Source organism: Oncorhynchus mykiss, chromosome 2 (assembly GCF_057628025.1).
Source record: "Oncorhynchus mykiss isolate SJ-2025 chromosome 2, ASM5762802v1, whole genome shotgun sequence".
In the NCBI taxonomy this organism is placed as follows: Eukaryota; Metazoa; Chordata; class Actinopteri; order Salmoniformes; family Salmonidae; genus Oncorhynchus; species Oncorhynchus mykiss.
Genome location: NC_143023.1, coordinates 95,549,874 through 95,573,064, shown reverse-complemented (window position 1 = coordinate 95,573,064; position 23,191 = coordinate 95,549,874). Strand labels below are relative to the sequence as shown.

The 23,191-nt window shown below is 43.4% G+C and overlaps 1 protein-coding gene and 1 pseudogene across 2 annotated transcripts in view; both read right to left on the bottom strand.

Moving 5' to 3' along the window:
- The window catches only part of LOC110502472 (A-type voltage-gated potassium channel KCND2-like), a 133,758-nt gene that overhangs the window by 65,592 nt on the left and 44,975 nt on the right, over positions 1 to 23,191 (bottom strand). The gene's annotated exons all lie outside the window — the stretch shown is intronic.
- LOC149985310 (uncharacterized) lies at positions 18,240 to 20,131 on the bottom strand (annotated as a pseudogene).

Sequence of the window (23,191 nt, the reverse complement as noted above, 5' to 3'; positions counted from 1 at the left end):
TACTACACAGGGCTCTCAGATGTTATTGCAGGTGTAGTGGAATGCCTGTGTTCCTAGCTCCAATAGTGCAGTAGAATCTAACAATACACAATAATACACACTAATTTAAAAGTAAATGAATGGAATTAAGAAATATATAAATATTAGGATGAGCAATGTTGGAGTGGCATTGACTAGAATACACTAGAGTAGAATACAGTATATACATATGAAATGAGTAAAGCAGTATGTAAACATTATTAAAGTGACTAGTGTTCCATTATTAAAGTGACCAGTGATTCCATTATTAAAGTGACCAGTGATTCCATGTCTATGTATATAGGACAGCAGCCTCTAAGGTGCAGGTCTGAGTAACCGGGTAGAAGCCGCCTAGTGATGGCTATTTAACAGTCTGATGGCCATGAGATGAAAGCTGTTTTTCAGTCTCTCAGTCCCAGCTTTGATGCACCTGTACTGATCTTGCCTTCTGGATGATAGCAGGGTGAACATTCCGTGGCTCAGGTAGATGATGTCCCTGATGATCTTTTTGGCCTTCCTATGACATCGGGTCCTATGGATGTCCTGGAGGGCAGGCAGTGTGCCCCCGGTGATGCGTTGGGCAGACCGCACCACCCTCTGGAGAGCCCTGTGGTTGCGAGCGGTGCAGTCGCCATACCAGGCTGTGATACAGCCCGACAGGATACTCTCAATTGTGCATCTGTAAAAGTTTGTCAGGGTTTTAGGTGCCTAGACAAATTTCTTCAGCCTACTGAGGTTGAAGAGGCACTGTTGAGCCTTCTTCACCACACTGTCTGTGTGGGTGGATCATTTCAGATTGTCAGTGATGTGTACGCCGAGGAACTTGACGCTTTCCGCCTTCTCCGCTGCGGTCCCGTCGATGTGGATAGGGGGGGTGCACCCTCTTCTGTTTCCTGAAGTCCAGCATCAGCTCCTTCGTATTGTTGAAGTTGAGGGAGAAGCTATTTTCCTGGCTGAGTACGCACCCTTGTGGGGCCCCTGTGTTGAGGATCAGAGAAGTGGAGGTGTTGTTTCCTACCCCACCCCCCGGGGGCGGCCTGCCAGGAAGTCCAGGACCCAGTTGCACAGGGTGGGGTTCAGACCCAGGGCCCCGAGCTTAATGATGAGCTTGGAGGATACTATGGTGTTGAAGACTGAGCTATTGTCAATGAATAACATTCTTACGTAGGTATTCCTCTTGTCCAGATGGGATATGGCAGTGTGCAGGGCGATGACGATTGCATCGTCTATGGATCTATTGCGGCAGGAAGCAAATTGAAGAGGGTCTAGGGTATCAGGCAAGGTAGAGGTGGTATGATCCTTAACTAGCCTCTCAAAGCACTTCATGATGACAGAAGTGAGTGCTACGGGTAGATGGTAATTTAGTTCAGTTACAGGAACAACGGTGGACATCTTGAAGCAAGTGGGGCCTTAGACTGGGTTAGGGAGAGATTGAATATGTCCATAAACACTCCAGCCAGCTGGTCTGCACATGCTCTGAGGACGCTGCTAGGGATGCCGTCTGGGCAGATCTCTCTATTATGCCTAGGAATCCTTTGTAAAAGATTTCCAAAATTAAAATTACTTGGAGCTGTCCAACAAATATTACTATGTCCAACAATAAATAAATAAAACATTTTAATTTGTTTTGCTCAGAAAATTTGGGGGCCAAATAAAATCAGTTGGGGAACCCTGACATAGGGAATAGAGTGATATTAGGGATTCAACGTCTGTGTAGGATAGCTAGAGGGAAGCTCAGCAGGAAAAAATCCTCTGTCTGTGTAGGACAACTAGAGGAAAGCTCAGCAGGGGAAAATCCTCTGTTTGTGTAGGATAACTAGAGGGAAGCTCAGCAGGGGAAAATCCTCTGCCTGTGTAGGACAACTAGAGGGAAGCTCAGCAGGGAAACATCCTCTGTATGTGTAGGACAACTAGAGGGAAGCTCAGCAGGGGAAAATTCTCTGTCTGTGTAGGACAACTAGAGGGAAGCTCAGCAGGGGAAAATTCTCTGTCTGTGTAGGACAACTAGAGGGAAGCTCGGCAGGGGAAAATTCTCTGTCTGTGTAGGACAAATAGAGGGAAGCTCAGCAGGGGAAAATCCTCTGTCTGTGTAGGATATAAATACCTCAGGAAATACATCATCAATCCATATTGTAGTCTCCACATTTTAAATTCTATGACGTCTAAATTCTGCATTTAGCTTAAAACCCAATGACGTCTAAACCAGCCAGTTTGCATTTACATTGTTATTATTACCATCATCATGTACGTCCTGCAGACAAATGAAGCATGTTAACATGTGGACTAGGAAGACCAGCAGTCACTAAGGCAAGCCTGACTCAGCGAAGCCTCGTCTTCATTAAACAGACAAGACTAACAGGACAAATAGGGACATAAGTGGACGGAGATCTTAGAGATAAAGAGATATCTCAGAGATATTCTGGATGGATATAACACACACAGAGAGAGAGAGAGAGAAATCTTAATGTGATCTAATTTCAGCCCGTCATTAGGATCATGATGATCAAACAGAGACATGAACTATTCAAAGGTCATGGGGGTCCTTTTTATTCTCTGTGTGTGTGAGTGCGTGCGTGTGGCTATGGAAAGGGACTATAGCCGAGCAGCCAACCAAACAAATGGAGGCAGACAGAAAGCTCTGTGGAACTGTGGAATGTCTGTCTGCTGTTTGCATGGGGACAGTGTGTTTGCATTAGCTTGTCAAGCAGCTTCTTGCTTTGTACATAGATGGCCCATTTCCATACAGGGTTTACTCGTGTTTTACTCAGAAGGCTCAGACTTATCTGATTGCATCTACGAGGGCCAGCACACGTGTCTCTCTGGGCCATGGCTCCGGCAGACCTGCTGTAACTAGAAGCCAATGCCCTGGCAACTGGTACTTTCAGTTGGCCGAGCTAGGCCAGAGTCAGGTTGACTTTTAAGCTGGCTAACTGGGAACTTCAACATCTTGTCACAAAGCAACTGTTTTGACTTTGCAGAGGTTGTTGATTCTGCTCTTCACAAGTCCTCACTGTCAGCCCTAGCTATAGAAACACCATGTCCCTAGTTTAACATCCGCTATAGAAACACCATGTCCCTAGTTTAACATCAGATATAGAAACACCATGTCCCTAGTTTAACATCAGCTATAGAAACACCATGTCCCTAGTTTAACATCAGATATAGAAACACCATGTCCCTAGTTTAACATCAGCTATAGAAACACCATGTCCCTAGTTTAACATCAGCTATAGAAACACCATGTCCCTAGTTTAACATCAGCCCTAACTATAGAAACACCATGTCCCTAGTTTAATATCAGCTATAGAAACACAATGTCCCTAGTTTAACATCAGCACTAACTATAGAAACACCATGTCCCTAGTATAACATCAGATATAGAAACACCATGTCCCTAGTTTAATATCAGATATAGAAACACCATGTCCCTAGTTTAACATCAGCCCTAACTATAGAAACACCATGTCCCTAGTATAACATCAGATATAGAAACACCATGTCCCTAGTTTAACATCAGCTATAGAAACACAATGTCCCTAGTTTAACATCAGCCCTAACTATAGAAACACCATGTCCCTAGTATAACATCAGATATAGAAACACCATGTCCCTAGTTTAATATCAGATATAGAAACACCATGTCCCTAGTTTAACATCAGCCCTAACTATAGAAACACCATGTCCCTAGTATAACATCAGATATAGAAACACCATGTCCCTAGTTTAACATCAGATATAGAAACACCATGTCCCTAGTATAACATCAGATATAGAAACACCATGTCCCTAGTTTAACATCAGATATGGAAACACCATGTCCCTAGTTTAACATCAGATATAGAAACACCATGTCCCTAGTTTAACATCAGATATAGAAACACCATGTCCCTAGTATAACATCAGATATAGAAACACCATCTCCCTAGTTTAACATCAGCTATAGAAACACCATGTCTCTAGTTTAACATCAGCCCTAGCTATGGAAACACCATGTCCTTAGTTTAACATCCGCTATAGAAACACCATGTCCCTAGTTTAACATCAGCCCTAACTATAGAAACACCATGTCCCTAGTTTAACATCAGCTATGGAAACACCATGTCCCTAGTTTAACATCAGCCCTAACTATGGAAACACCATGTCCCTAGTTTAACATCAGCTATAGAAACACCATGTCCCTAGTTTAATATCAGATATAGAAACACCATGTCCCTAGTTTAACATCAGCCCTAGCTATGGAAACACCATGTCCCTAGTTTAACATCAGCCCTAACTATAGAAACACCATGTCCCTAGTTTAACATCAGATATAGAAACACCATGTCCCTAGTTTAATATCAGATATAGAAACACCATGTCCCTAGTTTAACATCAGCTATAGAAACACCATGTCCCTAGTATAACATCAGATATAGAAACACCATGTCCCTAGTTTAACATCAGATATAGAAACACCATGTCCCTAGTTTAACATCCGCTATAGAAACACCATGTCCCTAGTTTAACATCAGATATAGAAACACCATGTCCCTAGTATAACATCAGCTATAGAAACACCATGTCCCTAGTATAACATCAGATATAGAAACACCATGTCCCTAGTATAACATCAGATATAGAAACACCATGTCCCTAGTTTAATATCAGATATAGAAACACCATGTCCCTAGTATAACATCAGATATAGAAACACCATGTCCCTAGTTTAATATCAGCTATAGAAACACCATGTCCCTAGTTTAACATCAGCTATAGAAACACCATGTCCCTAGTATAACATCAGATATAGAAACACCATGTCCCTAGTTTAACATCAGATATAGAAACACCATGTCCCTAGTTTAACATCAGATATAGAAACACCATGTCCCTAGTTTAACATCAGATATAGAAACACCATGTCCCTAGTATAACATCAGATATAGAAACACCATGTCCCTAGTTTAACATCAGATATAGAAACACCATGTCCCTAGTTTAACATCAGATATAGAAACACCATGTCCCTAGTTTAACATCCGCTATAGAAACACCATGTCCCTAGTTTAACATCAGATATAGAAACACCATGTCACTAGTATAACATCAGCTATAGAAACACCATGTCCCTAGTATAACATCAGATATAGAAACACCATGTCCCTAGTATAACATCAGCTATAGAAACACCATGTCCCTAGTTTAATATCAGATATAGAAACACCATGTCCCTAGTATAACATCAGATATAGAAACACCATGTCCCTAGTTTGACATCAGATATGGAAACACCATGTCCCTAGTTTAACATCAGCTATAGAAACACCATGTCCCTAGTATAACATCAGCTATAGAAACACCATGTCCCTAGTTTAACATCAGATATAGAAACACCATGTCCCTAGTTTGACATCAGCTATAGAAACACCATGTCCCTAGTTTAACATCAGCTATAGAAACACCATGTCCCTAGTTTAACATCAGCCCTAGCTATGGAAACACCATGTCCCTAGTTTAATATCAGATATAGAAACACCATGTCCCTAGTTTAATATCAGATATAGAAACACCATGTCCCTAGTATAACATCAGATATAGAAACACCATGTCCCTAGTTTAACATCAGCTATAGAAACACCATGTCCCTAGTTTAACATCAGCTATAGAAACACCATGTCCCTAGTTTGACATCAGATATAGAAACACCATGTCCCTAGTTTAACATCAGCCCTAGCTATGGAAACACCATGTCCCTAGTTTAACATCAGCCCTAACTATAGAAACACCATGTCCCTAGTATAACATCAGCTATAGAAACACCATGTCCCTAGTTTAACATCAGATATAGAAACACCATGTCCCTACTTTAACATCAGCTATAGAAACACCATGTCCCTAGTTTAACATCAGCCCTAGCTATAGAAACACCATGTCCCTAGTTTAACATCAGCTATAGAAACACCATGTCCCTAGTTTAACATCAGCCCTAACTATAGAAACACCATGTCCCTAGTATAACATCAGATATAGAAACACCATGTCCCTAGTTTAATATCAGATATAGAAACACCATGTCCCTAGTTTAACATCAGATATAGAAACACCATGTCCCTAGTTTAATTTCAGATATAGAAACACCATGTCCCTAGTTTAACATCAGATATAGAAACACCATGTCCCTAGTTTAATATCAGCTATAGAAACACCATGTCCCTAGTTTAACATCAGCTATAGAAACACCATGTCCCTAGTATAACATCAGATATAGAAACACCATGTCCCTAGTTTGACATCAGATATAGAAACACCATGTCCCTAGTTTAACATCAGATATAGAAACACCATGTCCCTAGTATAACATCAGATATAGAAACACCATGTCCCTAGTTTAACATCAGATATAGAAACACCATGTCCCTAGTATAACATCAGATATAGAAACACCATGTCCCTAGTTTAACATCAGATATAGAAACACCACGTCCCTAGTTTAACATCAGCTATAGAAACACCATGTCCCTAGTTTAACATCAGCTATAGAAACACCATGTCCCTAGTATAACATCAGATATAGAAACACCATGTCCCTAGTTTAACATCAGATATAGAAACACCATGTCCCTAGTTTAACATCAGCCCTAACTATAGAAACACCATGTCCCTAGTATAACATCAGATATAGAAACACCATGTCCCTAGTTTAATATCAAATATAGAAACACCATGTCCCTAGTTTAACATCAGATATAGAAACACCATGTCCCTAGTTTAACATCAGATATGGAAACACCACGTCCCTAGTTTAACATCAGCCCTAGCTATGGAAACACCATGTCCCTAGTTTAACATCAGCCCTAACTATAGAAACACCATGTCCCTAGTTTAACATCAGATATGGAAACACCATGTCCCTAGTTTAATATCAGATATAGAAACACCATGTCCCTAGTTTAACATCAGATATGGAAACACCATGTCCCTAGTTTAATATCAGATATAGAAACACCATGTCCCTAGTTTAACATCAACTATAGAAACACCATGTCCCTAGTTTAACATCAGATATAGAAACACCATGTCCCTAGTTTAACATCAGCTATAGAAACACCATCTCCCTAGTTTAACATCAGCTATAGAAACACCATCTCCCTAGTTTAACATCAGCTATAGAAACACCATCTCCCTAGTTTAACATCAGCTATAGAAACACCATCTCCCTAGTTTAACATCAGCTATAGAAACACCATGTCCCTAGTTTAATATCAGATATAGAAACACCATGTCCCTAGTATAACATCAGCTATAGAAACACCATGTCCCTAGTTTAACATCAGCTATAGAAACACCATCTCCCTAGTTTAACATCAGCTATAGAAACACCATGTCCCTAGTATAACATCAGCTATAGAAACACCATGTCCCTAGTTTAATATCAGATATAGAAACACCATCTCCCTAGTTTAACATCAGCTATAGAAACACCATCTCCCTAGTTTAACATCAGCTATAGAAACACCATGTCCCTAGTATAACATCAGCTATAGAAACACCATGTCCCTAGTTTAATATCAGATATAGAAACACCATGTCTCTAGTTTAACATCAGCTATAGAAACACAATGTCCCTAGTTTAACATCCGCTATAGAAACACCATGTCCCTAGTTTAACATCAGATATGGAAACACCATGTCCCTAGTTTAACATCAGCTATAGAAACACCATGTCCCTAGTTTAACATCCGCTATAGAAACACCATGTCCCTAGTTTAACATCAGATATGGAAACATCATGTCCCTAGTTTAACATCAGATATAGAAACACCATGTCCCTAGTTTAACATCAGCCCTAGCTATAGAAACACCATGTCCCTAGTTTAATATCAGATATAGAAACACCATGTCCCTAGTTTAACATCAGCTATAGAAACACAATGTCCCTAGTTTAACATCCGCTATAGAAACACCATGTCCCTAGTTTAACATCAGCTATAGAAACACCATGTCCCTAGTTTAACATCAGCCCTAGATATGGAAACACCATGTCCCTAGTTTAACATCAGCCCTAACTATAGAAACACCATGTCCCTAGTTTAACATCAGATATAGAAACACAATGTCCCTAGTTTAACATCCGCTATAGAAACACCATGTCCCTAGTTTAACATCAGATATAGAAACACCATGTCCCTAGTTTAACATCAGCTATAGAAACACCATGTCCCTAGTATAACATCAGATATAGAAACACCACGTCCCTAGTTTAACATCAGATATAGAAACACCATGTCCCTAGTTTAACATCAGCTATAGAAACACCATGTCCCTAGTATAACATCAGATATAGAAACTCCACGTCCCTAGTATAACATCAGATATAGAAACACCATGTCCCTAGTTTAACATCAGATATAGAAACACCATGTCCCAAGTTTAACATCAGCTATAGAAACACAATGTCCCTAGTTTAACATCCGCTATAGAAACACCATGTCCCTAGTATAACATCAGCCCTAGCTATAGAAACACCATGTCCCTAGTTTAACATCAGCCCTAGCTATAGAAACACCATGTCCCTAGTTTAATATCAGATATAGAAACACCATGTCCCTAGTTTAACATCAGCTATGGAAACACCATGTCCCTAGTTTAACATCAGCCCTAACTATGGAAACACCATGTCCCTAGTTTAACATCAGCCCTAGCTATGGAAACACCATGTCCCTAGTTTAACATCAGCCCTAGCTATGGAAACACCATGTCCCTAGTTTAACATCAGCCCTAACTATAGAAACACCATGTCCCTAGTTTAACATCAGATATAGAAACACCATGTCCCTAGTTTAATATCAGATATAGAAACACCATGTCCCTAGTTTAACATCAGCTATAGAAACACCATGTCCCTAGTATAACATCAGATATAGAAACACCATGTCCCTAGTTTAACATCAGATATAGAAACACCATGTCCCTAGTATAACATCAGATATAGAAACACCATGTCCCTAGTTTAACATCCGCTATAGAAACACCATGTCCCTAGTTTAACATCAGATATAGAAACACCACGTCCCTAGTTTAACATCAGATATAGAAACACCATGTCCCTAGCTTAACATCAGATATAGAAACACCATGTCCCTAGTTTAACATCAGCTATAGAAACACCATGTCCCTAGTTTAATATCGGATATAGAAACACCATGTCCCTAGTTTAACATCAGCTATGGAAACACCATTTCCCTAGTTTAACATAAGGCTGTATACACTAGTGTAACTGGTGTTACAGTCGAAAAGCAGCAATCACGCCATCCACAGCAATGTTTACAGTGTCTTCATGCCAGTCTGTGAATCTATTTGACAATCGAAAAAAAGAGCTACATTGTTTATACCACACTGCATATTTTGAGCCCGCAGACTATCCGTAGTGGCGAATTCCATTTCAAAACACAGCATATTGTGTAGGCGACAGAGATATTTGTCCTTGAATGTCTACTTCATACATGTTTAATAATTAAACAGATCACATATTCTGTTAAACTGGTGTCTATAATCCAGTAATAAAATAGGGTTGCACTGACATTCATTTTAGCCCTCTTCCAGAGCAATTAGAGCTAAGTGCCTTGCTCAAGGACACATTGACAGATTTCTTTCCCCTAGTCAGCTCAGGGACTCAAACCAGCGCTCTTTTTTTTTTGGTTACTGGTCCAACTCTCTTAACGGCTAGGCTACCTGCCATCGCAGTCTGCCACCCCTCAATCCGTCTCGTGGAAGTTCAGCGTAATTGCAGGATTGAAATGTAAAGGTCATGTATCGGCTCAATGGGAAATTTCCTTTCAATTTCAATTGGGCCATAGTGCTGAATTTATGGATTGAAGCTCAGCCCCAGACCACCATTGTACTGCAGACTTGGGTACAAATACTAGCCTATTTTGGGGGTATTTCAATCATTTTCAAAGATATTTGGAAGTTTTTTTTTGTTTTGTTTGTTACAAGTGTGGAATGTATTGGCATATATTTGAAAATACTCAAATACACTGACTCAAATACACTCCCATGCATTACAAATACACTCCTATCAGCATATTGATTGCACTACGCGCGGGTGTAATACACTCGATCACTGCTACTCTAACTTCCGCAATACATGCAAAGCCCTACCCCGCCCTCCCTTCGGGAAAAATCCGACCACGACGCCATCTTGCGCCTACTGTCTTATAGGCAGATACTCAAACAGGATGTAAAAGTGACTAGAACCATTCAATGCTGGTCTGACCAATCGGAATCCACGCTTCAAGATTGTTTTGATCACGCGGACTGAGGTATGTTGCAGTCAGCCTCAGATAACAACATCAATCTATACACTGACTCGGTGAGTGAGTTTATAAAGAAGTGCATTGGAGATGTTGTACCCTCTGTGACTATTAAAACCTACCCTAACCAGAAACCGTGGATGGATGGCGGCATTCGCACAAAACTGAAAGCGCAAACCACCACATTTAACCATGGAAAGAGGTCTGGGAATATTGCTGAATAAAAACAGTGTAGAAATTCCCTCCGCTAGGCAATCAAACAAGCGAAATGTCGGTACAGGGACAAAGTGGAGTCGCAATTCAACGGCTCAGACACAAGACATATGTGGCAGGGTCTACAGGAAATCACAGACTACAAAAAGAAAATCAGCCATGTCACGGACAATGATGTCGCGCTTTCAGACAAACTAAACACCTTCTTTGCTTTGAGGATAATACAGTGCCAACGTCGCGGCCCACTAACAAGGACCCCCCTCTCCTTCTCCGTTGCCGACGTGAGTAAAACATTTAAACGTGTCAACCCTCGCAAGGCTGCAGGCCCAGACGGCATCCCCAGCAGCGCCCTCAGAGCATGCGCAGACCAGCTGGCTGGAGTGTTTACGGACATATTCAATCAATCCCTATCCCAGTCTATTGTTCCCACATGCTTCAAGAGGGCCACCATTGTTCCTGTTACCAAGAAAGCTAAGGTAACTGAGCTAAACGACTACCGCCCCGTAGCACTCACTTCCGTCATCATGAAGTGCTTTGAGAGACTAGTCAAGGACCAGATCACCTCCACCCTACCTGACACCATAGACCCACTCCAATTTGCTTACCGCCCAAATAGGTCCACAGACGATGCAATCACAACCACACTGCACACTGCCCTAACCCATCTGGACAAGAGGAATACCTATGTGAGAATGCTGTTCATCGACTACAGCTCGGCATTTAACACCATAGTGCCCTCCAAGCTCGTCATCAAGCTCGAGACCCTGGGTCTCGACCCCGCCCTGTGCAACTGGGTACTGGACTTCCTGACGGGCCGCCCCCAGGTGGTGAGGGTAGGCAACAACATTTCCACCCCGCTGATCCTCAACACTGGGGCCCCACAAGGGTGCGTTCTGAGCCCTCTCCTGTACTCCCTGTTCACCCACGACTGCGTGGCCACGCACGCCTCCAACTCAATCATCAAGTTTGCGGACGACACAACAGTGGTAGGCTTGATTACCAACAACGACGAGACGGCCTACAGGGAGGAGGTGAGGGCCCTCGGAGTGTGGTGTCAGGAAAATAACCTCACACTCAACGTCAACAAAACTAAGGAGATGATTGTGGACTTCAGGAAACAGCAGAGGGAACACCCCCCTATCCACATTGATAGAACAGTAGTGGAGAGGGTAGTAAGTTTTAAGTTCCTCGGCGTACACATCACAGACAAACTGAATTGGTCCACCCACACAGACAGCATCGTGAAGAAGGCGCAGCAGCGCCTCTTCAACCTCAGGAGGCTGAAGAAATTCAGCTTGTCACCAAAAGCACTCACAAACTTCTGCAGATGCACAATCGAGAGCATCCTGTCGGGCTGTATCACCGCCTGGTACGGCAACTGCTCCGCCCACAACCGTAAGGCTCTCCAGAGGGTAGTGAGGTCTGCACAACGCATCACCGAGGGCAAACTACCTGCCCTCCAGGACACCTACACCACCCGATATCACAGGAAGGCCATAAAGATCATCAAGGACAACAACCACCCGAGCCACTGCCTGTTCACCCCGCTATCATCCAGAAGGTGAGGTCAGTACAGGTTCAACAAAGCTGGGACCGAGAGACTGAAAAACAGCTTCTATCTCAAGGCCATCAGACTGTTAAACAGCCACCACTAACATTGAGTGGCTGCTGCCAACACACTGACTCAACTCCAGCCACTTTAATAATGGGAATTGATGGGAAATTATGTAAAACATATCACTAGCCACTTTAAACAATGCTACCTAATATAATGTTTACATACCCTACATTATTAATCTCATATGTACAGTATATGTATATACTGTACTCTATATCATCTACTGCATCTTTATGTAATACATGTATCACTAGCCACTTTAACTATGCCACTTTGTTTACATACTCATCTCATATGTATATACTGCACTCAATACCATCTACTGTATCTTGCCTATGCCGCTCTGTACCATCACTCATTCATATATCTTTATGTACATATTCTTTATCCCTTTACACTTGTGTCTATAAGGTAGTAGTTTTGGAATTGTTAGCTAGATTACTTGTTGGTTATTACTGCATTGTCGGAACTAGAAGCACAAGCATTTCGCTACACTCGCATTAACATCTGCTAACCATGTGTATGTGACAAATACAATTTGATTTGATTTGATTGATTTGATTTGATTTTAACGTGTTAACCCTCGCAAGGCTGCTGGCCCAGATGGCATCACTAGCCGTGTCCTCAGAGCTTGCGCTTACCAGCTGGCTGGTGTGTTTACGGACATATTAAATCGCTCCCTATCCCCGTCTGCTGTCCCCACAAGCTTCAAGATGGCCACCATTGTTACTGTACCCAAGAAGGCAAAGATAATTGAACTAAATGACTACCACCCCATGAAGTGCTTTGAGAGACTAGTCAAGGATCATTTCTCCTCCTCCTTACCGACCACCCTAGACCAACTTCAGTTCCATACTGCCCCAACAGATGATGCAATCTCCATCACACTGCACACTGACCTATCCCGTCTGGACAAGAGGAATACCTATGTAAGAATGCTGTTCATTGACTACAGCTCAGTATTTAACACCATAGTGCCCCCCAAGCTCATCATCAAGCTGGAGGCCCTGGGTCTTTTTGACGGGCCGCCCACAGGTGGTGAAGGTAGAAAACAACATTTCCACTTCGCTGACCCTCAACACTGGGGCCCCACAAGGGTGCGTGCTCAGCCCTCTCCTGTACTCCCTGTTCACCCACAATTGCGTGGCCATGCACACCTCCAACTCAATCATTAAGTTTGCAGACAACACAACAGTAGTGGACTTGATTACCAACAATGACGAGACAGCCTACAGGAAGGAGGTAAAGGCACTCGGAGTGTGGTGTCAGGAAAACAACCTCTCACTTAACCTCTCACTCAACATCAACAAAACAAAGGAGATGATCGTGGACTTCAGGAAACAGAAGAGGGAGCACCCTCCTATCCACATCGAAGGGACAGCAGTGGAGAAGGTGGAAAGTTTTAAGTTCCTCGGTGTACACATCACAGACAAACTGAAATAGTCTACACAGACAGTGTTGTGAAGAAGGCGCAACAGCGCCTCTTGAACCACAGGAGGCTGAAGAAATTTGGCTTGTCACCCAAAACCCTGACAAACTTTTACAGATGCAAAATTGAAAGCTTCCTGTCGGGCTGTATCCTTTTAATGAGGCCAAGGTGACCGGAAACATGACCGAATACAAACAGTGTAGCTATTCCCTCCGCAAAGCAATCAAACAAGCTAAGCGTCAGTAAAGAGACAAAGTAGAGTCGCAATTCAACGGCTCAGACACAAGAGGTATGTGGCAGGGTCTACAGTCAATCACGGACTATAAAAGGAAAACCAGCCCCGTCGCGGACCAGGATGTCTTGCTCCCAGACAGACTAAACAACTTCTTTGCTCGCTCTGCCGGGGTGGCAGGGTAGCCTAGTGGTTAGAGCGTTGGACTAGCGAACTGGAAGGTTGCAAGTTCAAACCCCCGAGCTGACAGGTGCAAATCTGTCATTCTGCCCCTGAACAGGCAGGTAACCCACAGGCAGGTAATCCTAGGCAGTCATTGAAAATATGAATTTGTTCTTAACTGACTTGCCTAGTTAAATAAAGGTAAAATAAATAAAACAATTGCCACATTGCCACTGACACAGCCCACTACCAAAACCTGCGTGCTCTCCTTCACGACATAAGCAAAATATTCAATCAATCCCCACATGCTTCAAGAGGGACACCATTTGTTCCTGTTCCCAAGAAGCTAAGGTAACTGAGCTAAATGACTATTGCTCCGTAGCATTCACATCCGTCATCGTGAAGTGTTTTGAGAGACTAGCCAATAGCCATATCACCTCCACCCTACCTGACACCCTAGACCCACTCCAATTTGCTTACAGTATGTGGACAATAAAATTGGATTTGATTTGAGCATTTTAAATAAGTATTTGATAATACTTTCAAATAGGAGGCTATTTATATGAAATTATTTGAAAATGCTTTCAAATACTTTCTAAAGAAGTACTTGATTTGGGGCGACAATATTTGAAAGTATCAATTTGTCTTGTTTGTTCAAGTCAACCAGCTTTTTCTCAGTCTCTCTTTTTCTAGTCCTCCTGGTTTTGACTCTTGCCTGTCCTGACTCTAAGCCTGCCTGCCGTCTTCTACCTTGGCCCCTACCCCTTACAGACCTCTGCCTGACCTGGGCCTGCCTGACCTGGGCCTGCCTGCTGTCCTCTACCTTTGCCTCTACTCTGGATTATCGACCCCTGCCTGCCTTGACCTGTCTTTTGCCTGCCCCTGTTACAATAAACATTGTTACTTCAACACAGTCTGCACTTGGGTCTTACCTGAAACGTGATAGTACGAACGGGCCATGACTGACCCAGCAGACTTGGACCAGCTCCTCAACGCCATCTCATCACAAGGAGCCCTCATTGGTAGACACAAGGAGTTGTTTCGTGGTCTGATGGAAAGGTTCCAGGACGTGGCCGAACGTCACCACCTAGCATTGGACGCTTTGCGGGAGAAAATCCGTGGTTTACCAGGAACCCCGCTTACCTCCCCCGGAGCGCTAAGATGCAGATTCCAGAACCTGCTGGGCCTTTCTCTCCCAGTGCTCCCTCGATTTCGAACTGCAGCCTTCTTCGTTCACCTCGGGCCGCTCGAAGATAGTGTACAGTATTATGATGTCCGGGAGTGCACTCGCCCGATCTCGACTCACTCATCACTTTAACCATCCGGATTGATGGTCGGCTACGGGAACGTAGGAGGGAGAAGAGGTCTGATTGGGGTCCCAATCGATTACTCAAGGATCCCACCTTGCATCTGATGAACTCCAGAAGTCCCCAGCGTCTTTGTCCCCGAGAGGATACGAGTTTACCAGAGTTACTCATAGAGCCTTCGAAGACTGCCGATTTGCCCCTTCCCAAGCCAATGCAGCTTGGCAGGGCTAGGCTGTCTCCAGCCGAATGCGTGCGCAGACTTAACACCCAGAGTTGTCTGTATTGCGGTATTGCCGGTCATTATGTCTACCTGTCCCTTATTAAAGAGACCTAGCTCATTGGTAGGATTGAGTACTCTGGAGGGTCTTAAGGATAATGTTGCTTCTCACCTTACTCACCCCCCCCCCCCTCTCCATGCCACCATGCTGTGGGGTGACCAGTCCAAGTCTCTTCAGATACTCATTGACGGGGGCCGATATGAGACTTATGGACGTTACCCTGGCGTCCGAGCTGGGCGTCCCCACTTAACCCATCTCCATTCCCATGGATGTTAGAGCGCTGGACAGGTGCTCTATAGGCGGGCTCACCCACCATATCACCTCCATCAACCTATGAGTGTCGGGGAACCACAGATAGACGATCCAATTCCTGCTAATTGAGTCTCCGCAGGTTTCTGTGGTTTTGGAATTCTCTTGGTTCCAGCGACACAATCCCTCGATTGACAGGTCTACTGGTGCCATCGTGGGCTTGAGCCTGTTCTGCCACGCCCATTGCCTGAAATCAGCTCTGCCTGCCCCGGGACGTCTTCCTGGGGGCTTGGAAATTGCCCCGAACCTCTCTGCCATTCCCGCGGAGTACCAAGACCTCCGGGAGGGGTTCAGGAAGGCCCGGGCCACTTCGCTTCCACAACACCGACCAGTACCAAAGGAGCTAAAGCCAGATGCGCTGGCACGCCGCTATAACCCCGTGGCTACACACTCCGGAAGCCGAGACCTTTCCCCCCTGGACCAAAATCAATAGCCCCTCTGCTGTTCGTTCTCTTTTGCCCCATACCCTCCGTATACTTTCTACTTTTCACATGTCTAGAGCTAAACCCATGTCTCTCAGCCTTTTGTCTCCTGTTTCCAGGTCCTGCCTGACCTGACCCTGGGCCTGCCTGCCATCCTGTACCTTTGCCCATCTACTCTGGATTATCAACCCTTGCCTGTCTTGACCTGTCGTTTGCCTGCCCTTGTTGTTGCTGTAATAAACGTGTTACTTCAACACGGTCTGCACTTGGGTCTTACCTGAAACCTGATACATAGGCTGTGTCTGAAATCTGTCTTAACTACTACTTACTAAAACTACCCTGCATACTGTGTACTACAAACTATTTGGAACATACAGTACTATTTAGTAAATATATGCAGTAACTAATATCAACATCCTACTCATCCGTACTGAGAATGCATCGTCTAATGCACAATCTCGCTTGTTCTCATTCGTATATTTTTGTAGAGAGCGTCCCCTATTCTGATTATCAGCTGTTCCCGAACCAACGGGTGTGAAAAGAGGATTCTCTTCCTCAATAACGAACTCTATAACAAAATGCCAAAAATAAGTACGAAATCCTGGCATTTAAAAGCGAACTCAATTTTCTACATTTGACATGCTATTGAGCTATTTTCACCCCCCAAAAGCCTACTATTTTGAACGTAAGTATGGGTATTCGGACATGGCCACAAACACACAGACACAGACACAGACACAGACACAGACACACACACACACACTCACACACACAGACACACAGACACACAGACACACAGACACAGACACAGACACAGACACTGACACTGACACTGACACACAAACACACACACACACACACACACACACACACACACACACACACACACAGACACACACACGCACACACAATCAGGATTCACAATGGAACGACTAGACTTCAAAAGGAGACAAGCTGTTAACCTCAGAAACAATTGTAAAGAACGAATCCACCTCCTTCATGGAAGTAATTTATTTACAGTTTATTTTTTACAATCGCTAGGGCCTATTTCTCAATACTTAGGTCACTTTTTCAAAACACTTCAAACAATTCTCCTAACCAACTTTCAGCTTGGGCACAGCAGTTCATTTCACATCCAAAATGCACTAAGAGTACCAAATCACTTCATACATGTCTCAAATCAACTCATTCTTCCATAACACAAAGGTTGTCACCCAACAAGCACACTTTGTCACTCATAAAACAATCACCTAAACAACACTAACAACAGGTAGCGTTACACAATGTTTTCTTTTGTCAAATGTCTTTGCAAAACAATAATGACACCTCTACTGTTTAGAATTCACTGCAGTATATGTTACAGGAATGAATCAGACATATGCTTCAATATCTTTTATGGCATTGAGTGATTCCAAAATACAAGTATTTGTATATACAACATATACCGATACAGATACACTAGCAATACTAGTCAACCCTGTCTTATGTATTTGGCCACAGGTTCTCATCCACATCACATCTTATGTCATCTTGGGGAATACACCTAGGAACTAATCTATTGGCCTGGTCCACCCCTGGCAATCTTCTGCAGATATGTCCAGGCATCCAGCATTCATTGCATCCAGGAGGGACATTTGATCATGTGGATGGTGGTCATAAACCTTCCACCTCCATGAGGAACATAATTCCTGTATGATGTTGAGGAATGGAGGGTGAGGTGGGAGGAAAAATAGTTCCACTATGGGGTTGAGGAATGGAGAGTAAGGTGGGATGAAAATAATTCCTCTATGGGGTTGAGGAATGGAGAGTAAGGTGGGATGAAAATAATTCCTCTATGGGGTTGAGGAATGGAGAGTAAGGAAGGAGGAAAATAATTCCTCTATGGGGTTGAGGAATGGAGAGTAAGGTGGGATGAAAATAATTCCTCTATGGGGTTGAGGAATGGAGAGTAAGGTGGGAGGAAAATAATTCCACTATGGGGTTGAGGAATGGAGAGTAAGGAAGGAGGAAAATAATTCCACTATGGGGTTGAGGAATGGAGGGTGAGGTGGGAGGAAAATAATTCCACTATGGGGTTGAGGAATGGAGAGTAAGGTGGGAGGAAAATAATTCCTCTATGGGGTTGAGGAATGGAGAGTGAGGAAGGAGGAAAAGTGACACCATCCTGGGATGGGCTGTAAACCACTCTGTGACTGTATCGGAGTGGTGAAATGACACATTGTCCCATACAATTACAAACGTTGGCCGATTTCGCCTCACTGCAACTCTTTCCTCACCTGACCCAACCCTTCCGTAGATGTCATCCAGGAATGTAATGAGACGCTCGGTGTTGTACGGCCCAATTAGCGGGTTGTGTGACAGCAATCCAACAGAGGATATTGCAGCACACAGTGTGATGTTGGCACCCTTCTGGCCCGGGACATCCACTGTGGCTCTTTTCCCAATCACATTCCTTCCTCACCGCCGTGTTTTGGCCAAGTTGAAACCAGCCTCATCCACAAGGAGGAATATGTGGGGTGTTTGCCTGGATTCAATCTCCATGACTCTCAAAACTAAATCCACATGGCAACATAAGAGTTAGGCTATTACGGTAGTTCACATTATACCTAAAAACATGCCATTGTGTGCCTCTGCCCTGTTTGGTTTTGTTAAAAACCAGTTCTGTATTTTATGGTCATCTTTCCTGGACATATTGGTTCCTGAGTTGCTTGACTGGTTCAGAGTTCCTCTCAAAGGGGACAGTGTACAACTGCTTCATCCTGACTTGATGTTGTTTCAGGAGTCTAGAAATGAGTTGTTATGCTTACATTGTGAATATTTCCAAATGTAATGTTGTCTGCCAACACTCTGTCCCAAATCTCTGTGAGTTTTATGCCATTGTTTCTGATGACCATATCAACGATTGCAGTTTCCTGCACAGCAGTACAAATCCTACCTCTCCCGCCTGTGGGAGGTAACCGTTGGGTCCTCAGCAGAAATACAAAAACAATTACACACAAGTGGGTTTTGGAGGCTTTGCTCAATTTACTTCTGTAATGTGCAGTTAATTCAGATGTCCTTGCAGAATGCACATCTTACCTGTTGTTTTGACGGAAATGTCTCACAATAGATGCCACTGTTGAGCGTTGCAGATTTGGCTGCACTCTCAGACCAGCCTCTCTCATTGAAAGACCATGATCTATTACAGGATCAATTATAGTGGCCCTAATCTCATCTGAGACTACAGCTCTTGATCTTCCTCTCGGTCTTCTTCCACCACGCATACGTACTCCTCTTCCTCTCCCAGCCACTCTTCTTCCTCTGTCAGCCACTTCTCTATCTCCTACTGGGTCCATGTTTACATTACAGTACAGCATTATTCCTATGATGTCCCCTTTTGTATAGATGGTAATGACATTGTAGGTGTTCAGCTACAATGGGAATCAGCTGTGGTTGGTCTAATTGTTTTGATAGTATTTCATTTTTTAGATTTGGAATATATTTCAATACGCTATTACTGTAGAAATGTAGCAAATTGCTGTCTTATTCAACTGTGTGTTATGTTAGGTTTTGAACTTAAGTTTAAGAGTTTTGAAAAGAGTATGTAAATCTTGCGAAAATTGGCTTGTAGGTACAGTTTTGGTGATGGTCGTGTCTAAGTGAGAAAATAATTCATGAAATTTGAAAAATGTAATCATTGAACGCATTTTGTGTTAAAAGCAATGAAAAATTATCCACAGTTTAGACCACACCGACTGCTGTTGCGTTCACTTGTGAAGGGTTTTGAAAACGTGACCTAAGTATTGAGAAATGAGTCCTAGCGATTTGTAACAAACTCTAACTCTGCTAATAGAGTAAAGTACTATACGGGGGGATATGTGGTGCCATTTGAAGTTTCTGAACCCCTAATTGACCCATATAGATATGTCACAGGTGGGACTAAATACCCTGTAATCAAGCCAGCATATCATTGGTTCGTTGACTAATTGATTGAACACCTGAATTGGATTTAAGTGTAAAGAATAAGGCTTGTTGTTAGAGAGAGAGCAGCAGTAACCGTAGACTGTAGTGCCCATGCGCTGCTGTGTTGGGATAGTTATATTTGACATGGACCATGGGGGGCTGGGTCTGGGGATGGAGGGGAGGGGGGACAGGAAGCAGCTGCCATGAGTCTAGCTGACCGCCTCACATCATTCATCTCAGCAGGGCCTCCCATGCTAGGGTCAGAGAGAGGGAGAGAGGGAGAGAGAGGGAGAGAGGGAGAGAGGGAGAGAGAGAGAGAGAGAGAGAGAGGCTTTAACTATACACATGCAGGCAAACTCGCCCGGGGTAGGCAGGCACACGCAAAACAAATTGTCGCACACACACACCAACACACACACACCAACACACACACACCAGCACACACACATACAAGGATGGATAGACAAGCACTGAAGTGATTAACCTCAGTCTGCTAAACAAATAGTAGGTTCAGCTGAGGTTCAGGTTAGTTAAGTGCATTGAGGTTCAGGTTAGTTAAGTGCATTGAGGTTCAGGTTAGTTAAGTGCATTGAGGTTCAGGTTAGTTAAGTGCATTGAGGTTCAGGTTGGTTAAGTGCATTGAGGTTCAACATAGAACTTCTCACTTTGTTTGTCACGACCCTTGTTGTTGTTATTTAGCTTTAGCCGACAAAAATAACATTTCAGCAGGAGTTTTACGCAATTTTTTACAGATACTACTTGTGTAATGCTTTGGTACTAAGCAATAACTACTGCATTAATAACATGTAATAACACGTTAATTAATTAGTAACTTAGATTTAATTAACCTATTTACAGGAGTTCAATTGAGTCCATTTTCATTTATAATCAGAGTTAGATAGTTCCATGATCTCAATCAATTCCACCTCATTAAATCCAGTAGCTCTAATCAATGTTCGTCCTCCATTAAGCTTCTCCCATCATCATCCAGCCATGTGTATCACCTGTGGTACAACACACACACACACACACACACACACACACACACACACACAGACACACACACACACACACACACACACACACACACACACACACACACACACACACACATACACACACACACACACACACACACACACAGCTGCCATCTAGACTGATGTGGCTCCAAGCCTTTAGTCCTTGACCAGATGAGGCCCTTCTGCATGCCTGTGTGTGTGTGTGTGTGTGTGCATGCGTGCAATCTTGTGTGCATGTAAATGTGTGTGTGTCTGTGTCTGTGTGTGCGTGCGTGCGTGTGTGCGTGCGTGCGTGTGTGCGTGTGTGTGCATGTGTAATTGGAGCAGGAGTTAACAGACTTTATCAGAGCCCTTGGCTGACACGCTCAGTGATGTTACATCATTGCTGCCCTGCTGCCCTGCCTACATAACAACAATCACATAACACCTCTGGGCATGGCATCAGCAGCAGTGTCAACAAGATGGACCCTCCTAAAGGTGGATAGGTGAATGAAGAGTAGCAGTAATCAGCAGCATTCTCTTACGATGCCAATGTGTCGTGCAGTTGACTCTTGAACGTTGATTTCAATAAATGGATTGGTAGTGAATCAAATCAAATCAAATGTTATTTGTCACATACACACGGTTAGCAGATGTTAATGTAGTGAAATGCTTGTGCTTCTAGTTCCGACAATCGTTTCTAGTGGCACGCACACGCCCTCTCTCTCTCACATACACACACCCTCTCACACACAAAGACACGTTGGTTTTACTATCCAAGTGGCGGCCCAAAAATGTATTCCGATTCAAAATCCTATTTTCCCTAGCCCTAACCCTTGATCTAACCCTAACCCTAAACCTTGATCTAACCCTAACCCTAACCCTAGCCCTGACCCTAAACCTTGATCTAACCCTAACCTCAAACCCAACCTTCTAACCCTAAACCTAACCCTAAACCTAACCCTAAACCTTGATCTAACCCTAACCCTAACCCTAGCCCTAACCCTAAACCTTGATCTAACCCTAACCCTAAACCTAGCCCTGACCCTAAACCTTGATCTAACCCTAACCCTAAACCTTGATCTAACCCTAACCCTAAACCTAGCCCTGACCCTAAACCTTGATCTAACCCTAACCCTAAACCTTGATCTAACCCTAACCCTAAACCTAGCCCTGACCCTAAACCTTGATCTAACCCTAACCTCAAACCCAACCTTCTAACCCTAAACCTAACCCTAAACCTAACCCTAAACCTAACCCTAAACCTAACCCTAAACCTTGATCTAACCCCAACCTCAAACCCAACCTTCTAACCCTAAACCTAAACCCTAACCTCAACCACAACCTTCAAACCCTAAACCTAAACCTAAACCTAACCCTAAACCTTGATCTAACCCTAACCTCAAACCTAACCTTCTAACCCTAAACCTAAACCCTAACCTCAACCACAACCTTCAAACCCTAAACCTAAACCTAAACCTAACCCTAAACTTAACCTCTAACCCTAAACCTAACCCCTAACCTAACCCTAACCCTAAACCTAACCCCTAAACTAAACCTAACCCTAAACTTAACCCTAAACCTAACCCCTAAACTAAACCTAAACCTAACCCTGAACCTAACCCCTAACCTAAACCTAAACCTAACCCTAAACCTAAACATAAACCTGAACCTAACCCTAACCCTAACCCCTAACCCTAACCCCTAACCCCTAACCCTTAACCCTAAACCTAACTCCTAACCTAAACCTAACCCCTAACCTAAACCTAACCCTAAACCTAACCCCTAACTTAAACCTAACCCTAAACCTAACCCCTAACCCTAAACCTAACCCCTAACCTAATCCTAACCCTAAACCTAACCCCTAACCCTAAACCTAACCCCTAACCTAATCCTAACCCTAAACCTAACCCCTAACCTAAACCTAACCCCTAATCCTAAACCTAACCCCTAATCCTAAACCTAACCCCT